Here is a 15,268-nt window from a genome sequence, read left to right as displayed (position 1 = left end):
GGAGCGGCCAATAGGGAGGGAGCTCTCCCCACGCTATCCCCGGCGGTGGAGGTGCCTGTCATGGCGGGTGGTGGGGGCTGTGGAGATCGCGGGCAGCCGTGAGGAATAACGTGACATTGCAAACGGTTTAGCATTATTTGGTGCGGATGTAAGAAGTTTTTATTTTCAGAGTGTAAGTGTTTTTGTTTTATAAAGTCGAGTAACAGCGAGCAAAGTAATAGAGTGTTTCCAGTCAGCACACGAGCTGCTCCTGTCCCTCTTGTTACCTTTGCTGTGCAGAACCGTCGAATCTTTACTGTTGGAAAAAGCCGCTGTGTGATTGTGTCTAACCAGTAACAGCATGGAAGTCACAGCCAGGCAGCTCTGTAGCACTTCCTCATCACTTCGTGTCTCTGCCCTCAGTGCCGGAGCCGCTTCCCTCTGCTGCTGCCGTTCTTAGGAGGAATATTAAGCACAGGCGTGCAGTATTTAAGCACGTTTACTTGGTGCCATCACTGATATTTGAGCTTCAATTGTGACAAGTCATTTCATTTTAATAGGGCCTTGTACCACCTTCACTGCCAGCCTTCTTGTCCTGTAGGTGGGATGGGATCAGCTGGCCTCTCAGGGAGGCCCTTGGAAGCTGGGCTCGCAGCTTTGTTCTCAGAATGACTTCTCTGGAGTGTGAAGACCTCAGAAAGAAGAATATTTAAAAAGATTTCTAGCTCTCTAGCCTGAAGGTTAGAGACTAATATTTGGCTCAACCCAGCATTCCTTTTCTATACAAGTGGATAATATGATGGCAAAGGGTATTTCAGTCCATCCTCTCCTGAAAGATGTTATGATACAGCTTTCAGTCAGAATCTCCCGTAACATGTTTGGGTTTTTTTCTTGCTTTTTTTCTAACTGCATCACATGAGAAGCATCTGACCCAAGAGCATGTTAAAAGACTCTTTGAACAGCCTCCCTACACACTATTATATGGCCATCAAAATATTCCTGCTTTTTCTCTCTTTAAACAGATCTATGTAATCATTTGCTTGAAGGATCTCTCACAGATAATGTGAAGTGTGCCAGTTCCTAAAATGGCAATGTGACAAGCTGCATCACAGCTTTTTGATTTGGGGGATCGCAGTGCCTCACTAAAGTACATAAGGACATTCTCTGGGGTTGCCGTAATTTGATTCCTTTTTGTACCTTTCCATAGGAGATCTTAAAGAGTTTTTGGTCATAAACTGTTACAGTCATCCAAATGTATCAGAAGAATTGCAACCCTTTTTTTCAGGAGGTATAAATAATATCTGTAAATAGAACTACTGACACAAATTCAAACACTGCAATGCTCTTGTGCCTATCCAGAAGGTCTGAGTAGGGTCAGGCCCAGCATATCTGAGGTTTTATGCCAGAATAGACAGTACTTTGAAATACATTCACAAAATATCTGAAGTCCCTCAGATCTTGTTGTTAAAAGCACATCCAAACTGTGTGGCAGTACTGACGAGTGGGCAGTTGACACTTTGCTGTGGATGTTCATGTACTACACGTCTCCTATGGTATTAAACAGATCAAAGATCATTGTAGTCCACTGATTCCAGCATTTGTAGCATTATGGAAACTTTATAGATGACTGCTTTCTCATGTGTGTAGAAATAAGTCAAACATGAGAGCTCAATCAAACAGACAAAGCCAAGGTATTAGGATAACAGGAATTAAAACTGCTTAGGTCTGCAGTCAGAAAGCAATTGGTGATACATCCAGATCAATGCAATACCAGCAAAGTCTTGCTTTGCTTTGAGCCTTACAAACTTTGCAGGACCGTTAAGCACAGGTCTAGGGTGGGAGCAGGACTGCTCCAATGGGAGCAGCAGCAAAGGGAATTTCCAGCTGCCACAATGCCCTCTGGACCACTGTGCCATTTAATCTGCTTCTTCTGTCACTTCATGTATTTGTTTTGTACAGTTTTGCTAAAATGTCAAATATCTCCTTAGGAAACAAATACATTAACTTGAAAAGAAGTATTATGGCTTTAATGGTTGGTATCTCTTTGTCTAGATCTCAGGACAAGTCCTTCACACAGTCTCAGGCCCCAAGAAGTCAGCAGACCTAATCACATGATTTGGAAAACTTCGAGTTAATGCCACTCTGCACTGCCTGAAGCCAATGGTGAATCAGTAAGGACTTCAGCTGAAATAAGGTCAGTCCAAGGAAAAAGGAAAAGACATATCTAACAGCTTTTAAAAATGCACCTCAGACAAAAGAAGATGTTCACCATAACAGCGCAGGGGACCCTGAACAATTTACTTGGGCTCTCTGCTTATGTAGTCACTGGGGGGAGGACATGGATGAAGCGTGTAAATTATACATTAACATTCAAAAAAATGCTTCCTCTTTCTATTTCAAGGAGGTTCACTGCCCCATATCCTACGAAAGAGAGCTTTGCTATACATACACTAGGGGGCAGAGGCTTTCTATGCATGGACGTTGCTGTAGCTAGGTTAGTTGTTCGACATGCACGCATTTCCAGTCTGAACTCCATTACACTACGTGATAATCCTTGGAGATTTTATTGTCATCAGATTCTTACAAAATACATTGTGTGGTCCTATTGCCCTCTGTTGAGAATTTATCTGTGAAATATCACATGTTGCAAACATCCTGACGGTAGCAAAGCAAATGTTTTGAGACCTGTTGTTTGCCAGATTACACCATGCCATGGGGCACTTGGGTTCAGCCCTGCTGGTTTCTCTTAGCACGGTCCAGTGTTCTCAGTGCTGGAGTTGCAATTGTAGCAACAATAGCAAGAAATCTGAGTGAATGTACTGAAAAGACATTTTTAATTCCCCTGCATGGTAAGTGGAAAAAATGTCCTATTTTGAGTTTTGTTTTAAAAAACAAACAACAACAACAACAGCAACAAACCAGCAGGACTTTATTTCCTGCGATTTCTGAAATTCGCTCCTGTCTTCTGCTGAGCAGCAGCTTTCCAAAGGATTTGTTGTCATACTTCCGTAAGTTTCTCTACGTGGAAACACTTAGCATAGTTTATCTTATTAACTTTTAAAGTAAATTAATTTAGTTTGTTTTAAAACCCTTCCCCTTCAGCAGGAGCAGCCATTCCTAAAATAGCCTTCGCTGGCATGCAGTTTATTTAACTTTGCATTAATAGCATTTAATCAAGCCTTAAATTAGGTTTTTGAACCAACTTAGATAAACTGAATCAAGCCAGTTTGATTTTTCAGTTATGCAGTAGCTGAAGAGTCATTTCATTTTGAGATAAACGAAATAAGAGATTTTACATAGGGGTTTTCTACTGATCAGACAAAGCAGTTTTAAGTTAACCCTACAGTTAAACCACTGGGGCTTTCAAAACCGTAGAGCTTTATTATTCTTCTTGTACAATGAAACTGTAAGTAAATGGAAAAAAATGCGCCGAAAGATTTTTTTATGTATCAAAGATGTTCAGGTATATGTCTCAAATTAAAAAATAGTAGTAATTGGTACCTCCTCATCCCAAAATGGGCCTGGGGGTGTGTGCTGAGCACCCCAAAACACCCCCATTGTGCAGAGTCCCCGAATGGCAAAGGAAGGGGATGCAGACCTCCTCTCAACCCATAAGCACCCCAGGTCCCTTCAAACCATCCCCAGCAAGGGCTTCCTTTTATTTCCTTGCAGCACTCCATTTTGGGGCTTTTATACATGTATAGATGGCTGTACAGTGGGTGGCATGAAAATGAGGCGTGAAAAAAAAAAGGATACCTTCCAACCCAAGCCATTCTACAGCTTGTCTCTGTAACTTCCCTCCTTTCTTCCCATGTGACAAACATAAATTGCTTCATGAAGAATTTCAGAAGGTAATCATTTTTACATGCTGCAAGGTGTTGCACTTTGCTGATGAATCACACTTCTGTAATTTTTGTAGGCACTGTTATGCTTGCCATTTTCCATTTCACCGCCATTTTTCAACCAAATCATCTTGGTGTTCACATCTTGCCGTGGTGATATCACTGTACATCTCACAGCTGTTTTCATATACCAGCAGCAAGTGTTTCTAGGGCAGCAAAATGTTGTAGGCACTATGGTCGTAAGCAGTCTTCATGCAACAGTCATACTGCAATTCTCATAGACAGCCCAGAGTTGACTGCTGAAGCACTATCAATTTGAGCCTGGCTGTGTTTGTCTCCCAAAGCCCTGTTAGAGCCTGCAGGTCATTTCAGCCAGGTCTGGATTTAAGCACAGCTGCTGTTTAACAGCATAGTGAGACACAGTAGTCAAGGAGAGAGAAGTGTAAGAGAATAGCACATAGATCTGACATTGTCAAGGTAAAGTTAGCCTGTCAGAAAGTCATTACCCAATAGGGAAGTGCAGACAAGAGGCCAGTGCAAATAAATAAAAATCACAAACATTCAGTTGAATGCAAACTATGAGTTTTCCTAAACATCTCTCTTATCTGTGGAAGTGTAGTTGATTTTTCTTAAATCCATACAAGGAACTGAGTATTTGCACAGTACAAATAACAGCAGTGTGGTTGTCATGTAAGGAGAAGGGAAAAATAGCAGGATGGAGAACACACTGTGATTGAGTCTATGTGAGCATCTGAGCTGCATCAGAATTTGGATCTGTGCTCGGTGAGGCAATCTGAATTCACTGATGGGTCCTGCAAAGCAGCCCCGTGAAAATCCAGGAGGGCAGTCTACTTCCTGGATTTCCATGCTTTCTGCGTGGTTCATTCAGGAGCTTTTCTGTGCTCAAAATCTTTGGTAAAAGAGCAACACTGCTCTGTGGACACATTGCCTGGTAGTCACTAAGGAGTCCTAACATCTGTGCTGTCAGAGAAGGCAGCATAAAACTCAGACAGAAGGTGGGTGCAGCGCTGTCAGAAGAGCTGCAGTACCCATGCCCAAAACAAAATGCAGTTCTTTATGACTTATAAGTAAGTTATATTTTTCTTGTTAAGTTAGATGCTCATACAAACATCTAGAAAAAGCAAATGCAACTCCACAGGTACCTCCATGTTATGCATGGATGACCTAGAGTTTGTATTCAAGTGTTTTTGCATTCAAAAGGTGTAATAAACAACATAAAAATCAAATACATTATTTAAGAAGAAAAAAGCAACCTTCACTGTAACTTAAAGAGACAGTAATGGCATTGACTTTCTGTACGAGCAAAAGTAGCATATATGAGACCAACTTTTCCCGTACATACTCATTTCAGATGTTGAATTTGAAGCATCTTATGCCTCTTTTTTGTACACATTGAACAGAATATACGTCACATACACTTCACAATGAAAAACATTGCTCATGAATGTCATGGCTTAGTCCATATCAGGTTCTTTTTACACATGCAGAACCAGAGATACCGAAAATCAGTGGCCAGTTTTAAGAATGTTAGTCTTTACCTCTCTCTGCCTTAGTTTTCTCATCTGCATAATGTAAAAAATGAAACTTGCCCTGGGTGACGAGTGCCTTGATATCCAGGGAGGGGGTAGCAAAGTCTCTGGGATGAGGGTAAGCAATGCCCACTACACTGCATGGAATATCAACACTTAGATCACTTCTCACCCTCTGCTGCTTTTCTCTATAAATTAGATTTCTGTCTCCCATGTCTTTCTGCAGAGCTGTTCATACTCCTGTTTATTTCAGCATTCATACAGGAGTTCCATAACTTCATCATTTCATTCTTCCACCCAGCACAAAGGTCTTGGAAGCCAGTCAGATCACTTAATCTATTAAAATAATATTCTGTCCCAGAAGGCCAGTGTGATGCTTTTCATAAGCTCAAAGCCTACCCTGCTTATTCAGGAAAGACTCCACATGAATGCTGAAGCAAGTCTAGCCTGCAGATCCTGATACGTAGTTAAAACAGGCCATGGCACAGCAGCTGTTTTGGCAGGTGGTTGCAGATGAGAAGTTTTTCTAGACCTTGAAAAGAAGAACTTGTTCCCTCTGTAGAGGTTGTATCCAAACACAGAATGTCTGTTTGTTTCTAATCTCAGCACTGAGCTGTGTCTAGGAGTCTCTGGATAGCTGCCTTATGCACATGAAGGGAATGAGGAAGCTAATGCTTCTGATACCGAGGAGAGCCTTTAGTCACTATAGCTGGAATAGTTTTGCTGCAGAAAGGAAGTGGGAGATTTGAGCAGCAAGGAGAAAAAAACTTGTGGCTTGGTCACTCATATAGGATGCTGGCGGTCCAGGTTGGCTTCCCAGTTCCTGCTCAGTGTTCCTAAATGTCTATGCAATATGGAGATGGGAATCTTGTTGGGACCTGAGTTGTTCCTGAGAGAGTAAACTCTTGGATAGAGAGATTCCTGCTTATTATAGAGGTGCATGTCATTTATGTCAAGGAAATTCTGCCTCTAAGGTCATTGGAATATGTTTTCAGTTTTGTGGCTGAGCCAAAGAAATCAGCATAGGGCTGAAATCAGTTTGAACTGATTGTGACAGAGATGTCTTAGTGTGTGTGTGTTCACAAGAAAAACTCTAAAATGTTGCTCTGAGTTGTGGCACATACATTATTCAACCCCAAATGAAAGCTTTCCTTACTCAGAGTGAAAAAAACTAGTTAGCAGGCTAACTTAAAATTGCTGATGGCAGCAGCCACGATTTGCAAAAGCAGGCACTCATCTAGGCTGTGTGATACCCAGATTTGAATACACCCTCCATCTGAGAGGATCCGATCTGCATCTCCCCTTTCTCACAGAGGTATCTTCTCAAGGCTGTTGTACATCAGCCAGACGTAGTCAAAAGGAGGAACCTTGCCTAACGCAGTGATTTGTCTTGTCTTATGATTTAATCTTGTTAAAAGGCAATACATTTCTGACATGCTGAAATAGGTGGGTTTTTTTTTCAGGTGTTTTGTTGTTGTTGTGTTTTGTTTGGGTTTTTTTTTTTTTTCGGTTCAAGGCAAATTATAATTCTGAAAGAGGCCAGTTCATAGATCTATTATTTCTCTGCTTTTTGATTGTTGTTTTGGTTTGGTTTTGAACTGTCCAATGGACTCCTAAAAATAGGATATAATCTTCTACTGAAATCTGTGGGAGAGTAGAAAAAGGATACAAATGATACCAGTCTCTTGGGGACTTTTCTAGAAGGGCCTCTGTTTTATCATTAAAAAAATATGAAATATAACATGCTTTAAGTCATGTGCCAAATAGTTTGATTTAAACTTCAGATTATGGGATTGAAAAGCTTTTTTAATGTAAAATATTTCTTGCAAAATCTGAAACAAGCATATGTTGACTCATAGCAGAAAAAATGAATCATAAAGCATAGCTATTTGGATATTCACAGCAATGAACACCAAAACCTCCAACAGTTTCAGCAAATTGTAAAACAGACTCTACACACCAAGTGGGCTGACCAGGCTCCTCCAAAGGAGCAAGAACTAAAAAGGGAAAGAAAGAACAGCAGACAGGGAGGGCAAGGAAAGAATAACCAAAATAACTTCAAATCTGCTGCCTTCAAAATCAAGAATCTCTTGGATGTCTACAGTCCTGAAGTCCTGATAAAAACAATGAAATCTGAATAGAGATCACATTGCGAAATGGAGCTCTAAACAAATACCTATATTATTACATTGCCTATCTAATCCCAGAATGTGAGGGAGAGAGGAAGGGAGGAAGGAAGGGAGGAAGGAAGGGAGGAAGCGAGGAAGGCAGACAGGAAGACAGGAAGGAAGGCAGTCAGAAAGGAAAGAAACAGGGAGAAGCACAGGTGCCCAGATCTTTGGTCTTTACTGGGCTAGAACAACACAGTTCCTTTCCTTGAAGGCAATCTCCCTACCCTAGAGTGGAACACTAACTGTGCAACTGAAGAAAGAGAACAGCACAAATGGAAAACTTTAATTATTCATTAGTTTATTTCAAGATCTACTACATTCTATTAGTTGGGCACGTAGTACGTAGAGACATTTAGTTTTTCCCGTGCTGGGGTCCTACCTCATTACCAGTGGATGTGTTCTTGGGCTTGCAAGAAGGGCACTGAGGGTGTGTTGGAGCTTGGCAGGGAGATAATGGGCTCAGTATAGCAAGAGAAGAGACTGCTGCCAGCAAGAACATGGAAAGCCACAGGGAAGCTAACTAGCCCAGGGAGCCTGCATACCCAAAGCTTCAACGATTGAAAAGGTGGGAAGTTGCATCCCTGGTGGAAAAGAACTATCTGCTACAGGAGATGTCTGTGCATTGGAAATTAATTGGAATTCAGAAGATTATTTATGAGCTCAGATGTAAATCCTCACTCTCAGTTTTTGAATAGTTGAAGTTTAAAAAGGAAACATGGAAAATGTACTTCCTGGGAGACAGTGCTTGTAAAAACTTTGAAGTGAATTCTAAAGGGCTCTTCATCAGCTTCTAATGAAGAGATGGCTGAATTTCCTAAGTAAGTTCACAATGTAAGACCTGGTTCACAGCCCATTCTAACCAGCAGGTATTTTCTTTGGACATAGTTAGATCACATTTGTGAACTATCATTTGTGTTTTCTGCTGGAATTGTTAATCACTTGGGGATTTTTCAGAGATACTCTAAATACCAGAGGAAAGATCAAAACTTATTTCAGGTATGATGTAATGCACTTTAGTGGAATCTTCTCAGGGATTTATCTGGTGTACTATTCACAAATTATGATTATTTGAAATGTAACTAAAATTAATTACAGGCTTTCAAATCCTCTTGGTATTTGAACTGCTGCAATGATTTTGCATTTACTTATGAAAAAGCTTCCACAATTGTAAGTGCTTAAACCTATTAGCAGAAAGTACTTGACTCTAATCTCATTCTTCTACAATTATTTGGAAAATTGTACACAGAAATGGCTATTTAATTCAGTTTACCTGTAATGCAGCTCATGTCTCAATGAGAAGAATCAATGCAAACTCATCCACATGTATGCTCATAATGTTATATATTTTAAAATGCTTGAAAATTAAGATGGAAAATGAACCACCTGAGGTATTTCAAAACCAACTCATCAAGATTACCTTGTCAAAGACAGCATTTTTCATTGAGAAGAGGTTAGACCAAGTATGGGCTTTCTAAATGTACACTCTGTTGGAGATAGAAGTTGACAAAATGAAAACAAAAACAAAGAAACAAAGAAAGCACACATTTCAGAGAATATAAGGCCCCACCTTACTCTTTTACAACTTACTTTACTGGCAAATGTGTCTGACTCACTCCAAACATTAGGAAAAAAAAAAGAAACCACTGAAATCATTCAAACATTAAGAATGGCAGAACAAAGTTTTGATGGAGAAAAAGATGAGAATTACAAATCAGTGTTTTTATGGAAAATGAAGTGTAATATTGACTCCAGACAAACTCCCATTTCTGGTAAACTTGGGAGACATTATCAGTTAACAACTGCCAAGCAAGTGTAATCAACAGTAGAGTGTTCTGCACTCTTCCTGCAAAGGCCATCATCCTTTTTCCAAAGCGCCTAAAAACTGACACATATTTGTTTCCATGTAAATGCAGTGTTATGCTTGCTCCTATTGGCAGCTTGCATTTGAGGGAATCTGACTTCCTTCTATCCGCTTTTCAGCTGAAACAAAAATACATGTCTGATCAGCCTGGGGCAATGAAGTTGCCCTGGCACTGCTTTTCTCGGTTGTCCAGGCCTGTGAGTACACCCCTGGTCCTTGATGTACATTTTTCTTCAATACACTGCAAATGTATTTACTGCTGAGAGCCTTGTTGTGGAAGTTAATTTTTTTCCATCAGCAAGCAAGCAAGCTGGGGAAGGATGAGAGAAAAGGAATGTTAAATCTCTGTGCAGACTCAAGCTGACAGTCAGCCAGCAAAGCCATTGCTGCCTAAGTTATTTAGTTAAAAGAATACATGAGAAATGTAACATTAGATGACAGTTGTGTCAGAGAACATGACATCATCAGTTTCCAGCTGCTGATTAATCATGCAAAAGAAATTAATTTGGACATGGACGAGTGTGAATCTAACTTTTGGGACAAATAACCACATTCATAAGGGAAGTAGAAGAGAAGAATTTACCGTGTCTTTGGTCAAGTTAAATCATTTCTTTTAGAACTGATTTCTTTTAGAACTGAACTCAATTCTCTCTGTTCCTGTCAGATACATCGCCAAATCCTAAGGGCTCAATTGCAGTTTTGCATTATTCAGTCTTCTGGCTTCTGAAGAATTACTGGAGAATTCCCCATGTGCAGATCTCGTCATCAGCTTGAGGGAGAGAAGATGGGAAAAGGAGTGGAAGAAAATTAAAACCAGTGAAAATTTAGGAGTTTCAGTGACACTGAGCAGCAAAAGAAGCCCCTGGCTCTTTTGTCTCAAGGACTTTGGGAAGGTTTCCTAGGGCACTCAGCACTCCAAGTAACATGGATCTTTTAGCTCTGTCATTCACCTTATCTCAGCTTTCAAAAACATTCACAAAACCTGGACTCATGTAAAGCATCTCACAGTGTCCCACACAACATCCCCGTCTCTAAATTGGGGAGATGAATTTGATGGATGGTCCCCTCAACGCATAAGGGTTTGGCTGCATGGTTGCACCCAGGGTGATGGTCAAGTGGTGTTCCTCAGGGGCCAGTACTGGCATCACTGGTGTTTAACATCTTTGTCAGTGACGTGGGCGGGAGGGCTGTACGTTCAATTGGAATTTTGGAGATGGCACCAATCTGTGTGGTGCTGACAATACATTGGAGGGAAGGGATGCCATCCAGAGGGACCTGCACAGCCTGGAGAAGTGGGCCTGTGTGAACATCATAAAGTCTAACAAGGCCAACTGCAATGTCCTGCATGTGGGTCACGGCAATCCCAATAGTAAATACAGGTTGGGTGATGCGTGAATAGAGAGCAACCCTGTGGAGAAGGATTTTTGGAGTACTGGTGAATGGATAGCTCAACAAGAGCCAGAAATCTGCATTTGCAGCCCAAAAGGCTAAGTATATCCTGGGCTACATCAGAAGCGTGTCCAGCAGGTTAAGGGAGGTGATTCTTCCCCTCTGCTTCATTCTTGTGAGGCCCAACTTACAGTGCTGCATTCAGCTCTGGGGCCCCGCAAGAAAGATGTGAAGTTGCTGGAGTGAGTGGGTCCAAAGGAGACCATGAAGATATCAGAGGACTGAAGCACCTCTCCTATGGAGACAGGCTGAGGGAGCTGGGTTTGTTCAGCCTGGAGAAGAGAAAGCTCCAGGGGGACCTCATAATGTCCTTGCAGTACCTAAAGGGGGCCTACAAGAAGGCTGGAGAGAGATGCTTTATCAGGAAGTGCAGCGATAGAACAAGGAATAAGAGCTTTAAACTTAAATAGGGAGATTTAGGTTAGATGTTAGGAGGAAATACTCAGAGGGCCTGGCACTGCTGCCCAGAGAAGCTGTGGGTGCCCCAACCCTGGAGGCACTCAAGGCCAAGTTGGATGGGGCCCTGGGCAGCCTGAGCTGGTGGGAGGTGTCCCTGATGATGGCAAGGGGAATAGAACTGGACGGCATTTAAAGTCTTTTCCAACCCAAACCTGTGATTCTGTGATTCTTTGATATACAAGGGATGACTTGGCCCAGTTTGCTGAGCAGGATAGCTCTAATGAACTTCACTCTTTGCGTCAGCACCATTGCACTTTCTTAAGTGCTAAGGCACCTGCTAACAGTCTTCCCTGAAGGTTTTAAGTCCAAGTATGCTCGTGAGATGCTCTTTCCAAAATCAGGGCCCTGGCTCACACAGGGGCTGTTCCTACAAATAATCAACATTTTAATTTGTCTAACTTTAAATTCCATTCCACCAACCATAATAAATTATGGGCAGAACCATTTTCCCTCCACATCTCTTCTTGAAACAAGAAAATTGGTAGATAGTTCTCTGATTACCACTGTTGCTGTTGACGCAAATGGCCCCTCACTAGATCCTCTAGTTCTTGTTCAGCCCCATCCATCACCTTCACTGGGCAGAAGAACTGTTCAGTAAACTGTCTCTTAGTGCCAGATGGGTTTATAAGAAGAATAAAAAAAGAAGACATTTCATTGTTTCAACATTTTGTTCTTTTCAGGAAATATCAGAAATGTGAAACAGAGGGAAACAAAATGTGTTGATGTTGGATTTTTTAAAAATAATATATACTTGAAATCCAGTTCAAAAATGACCCTTATGAGAGCTAAAGAAATTTGGTTCTGTAGTTAAGAAAATAAGTATCTCTGCCAACAAATGATGGGTGTTTCCAGAATACTGTTTCTCTGATTGGGAAGGGTCATTCCAAAGCATTCCTCTGGCAGCTTTTAGTAATACATCTCCTTCTCCCTGAGGAAGATATCCTCTTAATCTCTCAGCCAGCAGGAGAGAATGTAAGGGAACTAGCAAATCTCAAATTTTGTCACAGGGAGATGCATGTGTAAAGTTCCTTGGAGTTACTCCCTTCCCGTTCCTTGCAAAACATCCCTGAATAAAAGCTGTGCTATGTTCTTGGTGGAGAGAAGACCACAAAGGTTGCCTGTTTTCTCAGTGCCTCTGGCTGGACTTGCCAGGCCAGCAGGCTGGGCTGGGCTGCCACTCTGAGGCACCATCCTCCATTCTGCCCATCTCAGCAGTCCTTGGTAATCCAGTCCTGAATGCTGCTGACTGGCAGCGTGGGAGAATCAGTCTCAAACAGCGAGGGCTACTGGCCTCTGTAGATGTGTCCAGAAAGGAAAGCAAAGGATCAAAACGGATCAAAGAGCTGGTGAGAAGAGAATGCTGAGGATCTGTGGGCCCCACAGCTCTCTCTCCTCTTTGGCCTTTTGCATCTCAGTATGTTTGTTACTCAGGCAGCTAGGTGAATTCCCCTGGGAAAAAGAGAGCAGCCAGCTGGAACTCTGTATTGCCCATCATAGCCTGGCAGGAAGCAGGGAGCAAATATACCATCTTTAGGAACCCATTAGAGTCTGGTCATCAGCTCTCATTCAACAGGCACTCTTCTCCGGGCCAAATCTTCATCTTCCGTTTCCAGCTATAATGGCTTTTAAGATATCTAACTTCAAGCAGCTTCACTCTGGCTTCTGCCAGACCATGCAGTATCTTTCACCTTTTCCAAAGGAAAAGAAGAACAGACAGTCCCTTCCTTGGAGCGTGGAAAAACAGTGCAAAGAAGGGCACACCTGAGAAGAGTGGCAAACTTCATGGGGAAGCGAACAGCCATCCATACTTTTGAAATCTGCCTTCTCGCTCAGGCACCTGAATGTGGCTTTACTTGTTTCAGCTCAGTTACATATAAATGTAAACTGGTCGTAGAAACATACCCAAGGTTTGTGAGAGCATGGTATTAATGTGCAAAATGTCGAAAATCTGAAACTTTGTAGATCGTAGCAATGCCTTAAAAATCTTTTACGTGTGTTCCATCAGAGATGAATAACTCAAACAGTTCAGAAGCAACCTGAAAACATTTGGAGTTAGAGGAGCCTTGTCCCAGACATACCAGACAGGGCAGGTGGGAGGGCAGCAAAGAAAACTGCTGTGTTGCTGGATTTGCTGCAGACAGGGGTGGCAGTTTGAGGGCAATGCATAGTTCCAAGGATGGATGACTGCAGAGCTGGGCAGGGAGCAGCAGGGAGATAAGGCTCTGAGTACTACTTGGTACTAGAACAGGTTGTGGATGGAAAACTGCTCTTGGTACTATCCAAAAAAACAGAGGCTGTGCCAGCAAGGGTGTGCTACAGAGGTGAGTGCCTGTCGGATGTGCTAGCCTGTCAGGATACACAGAAGAGAAAGTAACAGAGCAGCAGTTTTTGTGTGCTGATGTGGATCATCTTAGGAGTACCTGTGGTCATTGAATGTGTACTTCAACTCTTATTATGGCCAAGTGTGAAAACAATAATGAAAATTATGTAAAATCAACATAGATCTGCCAGTTTAATAAATTCTCCTGCACTCATTTGGAGATCTTTTTTTTTTTCCTTTCACAGTGGAACAAAAGCAAACATCTGTCCTTTCTTGTCTCTGCACTATTAGGAATATAGTGGTAAATCCTTAAAAAGGATTGTTATTCCATGGGCTTTCAGTTGAATGCAAAAACAGTTTCTTAGAGACATCCAACACGTTTTGTTTTAAATTAAATGCCCACATCCCCGAATGAGCTTTAAAATTACTAATTATGTCCTCTTTAGTGCCCTCTCTTTACCAGTTTTTCAGAACAGAGATCCTTCACTGCAGAGTGGAAACTTGGACAGCATTTCTTGTGATTTCGTGTTCATCTAGGTGCAGTGGAATTTCATGGCCCTGGAGACTGCACGTCCTGCTGTGTACTACGAAACCCAAAGCAGTCACACAGGCACGCTGTACATTTAATAAATAGCTTATCTTTTTTCCTGCCGCTATCGTATCTATCTCAAACAAATGCAAAGCTGCCCAATTATGGCCATGTGGTCACAGCCTAGTGGAATAAGTATGACCCACGAGTAGAAAAAACCTCTTCAAACAATGAAGCAGTATATCTCTGCAGTTGTTTTATCCCCACAACCACAGAACGAGGTACAACTTTTAATAGCCTCAGGGTTCAGCTGGGATAGATTTCCCTTTGTTATTTCATTTTTACTGAAGTTCAGTAACACTGCAGAGTTCATGTGCTCCTCGTGCTTCTTGTTTGGTCTGTGCAAAAAAAGGAAACATTAATGCTGAATCACGGGTCACTCCCCAGATATGCATGTGTTTGTATTCTTATTATCAGCAAATAGCAACCATGAGCCTACTTGCCAATGCTGCAGCTCAGAGGACCGCAGTTATGGTGCACATTGGGCTCTTCTCTGGCACGAGGCAAAACTAGGAACAGCAGAACTGTTGGGTATATCAGGGTATAAAACACCCAGCAGGCATTCACATTAGCCTTTCACATCTTCATTTTGAGTAATTTACTAGCTGGGGGAAAAATGAAGGGGCCACTGACATGTGCACATTGAATCACGAGAAAAGTAAACTCTTGTGCTTGCGATAGGGTTTCCTAACCTTTCTTGCCTTACGTCTGTGCATGTAATTCCTTGTCAGATTACTTCACTATGAATAATATTTTCCATATATACATTTTAAATCTCTTGAGCTCTGTAACAGCTCACCAAAGTCCTGCAGCAAAACCTGATCTTCTTAACCCTGCACTAATGCTCTGCATGCATTAGTGCTGTGCATGGCTATACGGGTCTTCCTCCAAAGGCCTCCAAAGGCTGCTTTCTGAGCTGCACTGAGCCATATTGCTTGGTGCAGCACAGGGCGAGGTGTGGGCAGGAATGTGTGGAGGAGGCTCTCGGAAAACAAAACTGGTTCCTCTGTGATCCAGGTGGATGCACGAGCTCAGACAGATGTGGGCG

At 42.0% G+C, this 15,268-nt stretch overlaps 1 protein-coding gene across 2 annotated transcripts in view; it reads left to right on the top strand.

Moving 5' to 3' along the window:
- LOC125689525 (inositol-trisphosphate 3-kinase B-like) overlaps nt 1-15,268 on the top strand; it is a 71,388-nt gene that overhangs the window by 554 nt on the left and 55,566 nt on the right. The window contains exons 1-2 of one of the 2 annotated variants that reach the window (XM_048936771.1): nt 58-172; nt 2,032-2,173. The gene's annotated coding sequence lies outside the window, so the exon portion shown is untranslated. Of the gene's footprint in view, nt 1-57; nt 173-2,031; nt 2,174-15,268 lie in introns of those variants that run through there. The other variant, XM_048936772.1, reaches the window with a different exon arrangement.

This window comes from Lagopus muta, chromosome 2, assembly GCF_023343835.1.
Source record: "Lagopus muta isolate bLagMut1 chromosome 2, bLagMut1 primary, whole genome shotgun sequence".
Taxonomy (NCBI): domain Eukaryota; kingdom Metazoa; phylum Chordata; class Aves; order Galliformes; family Phasianidae; genus Lagopus; species Lagopus muta.
Note: the sequence above shows the minus strand (reverse complement) of the source record. Positions and strands in the feature narration are given on the sequence as shown.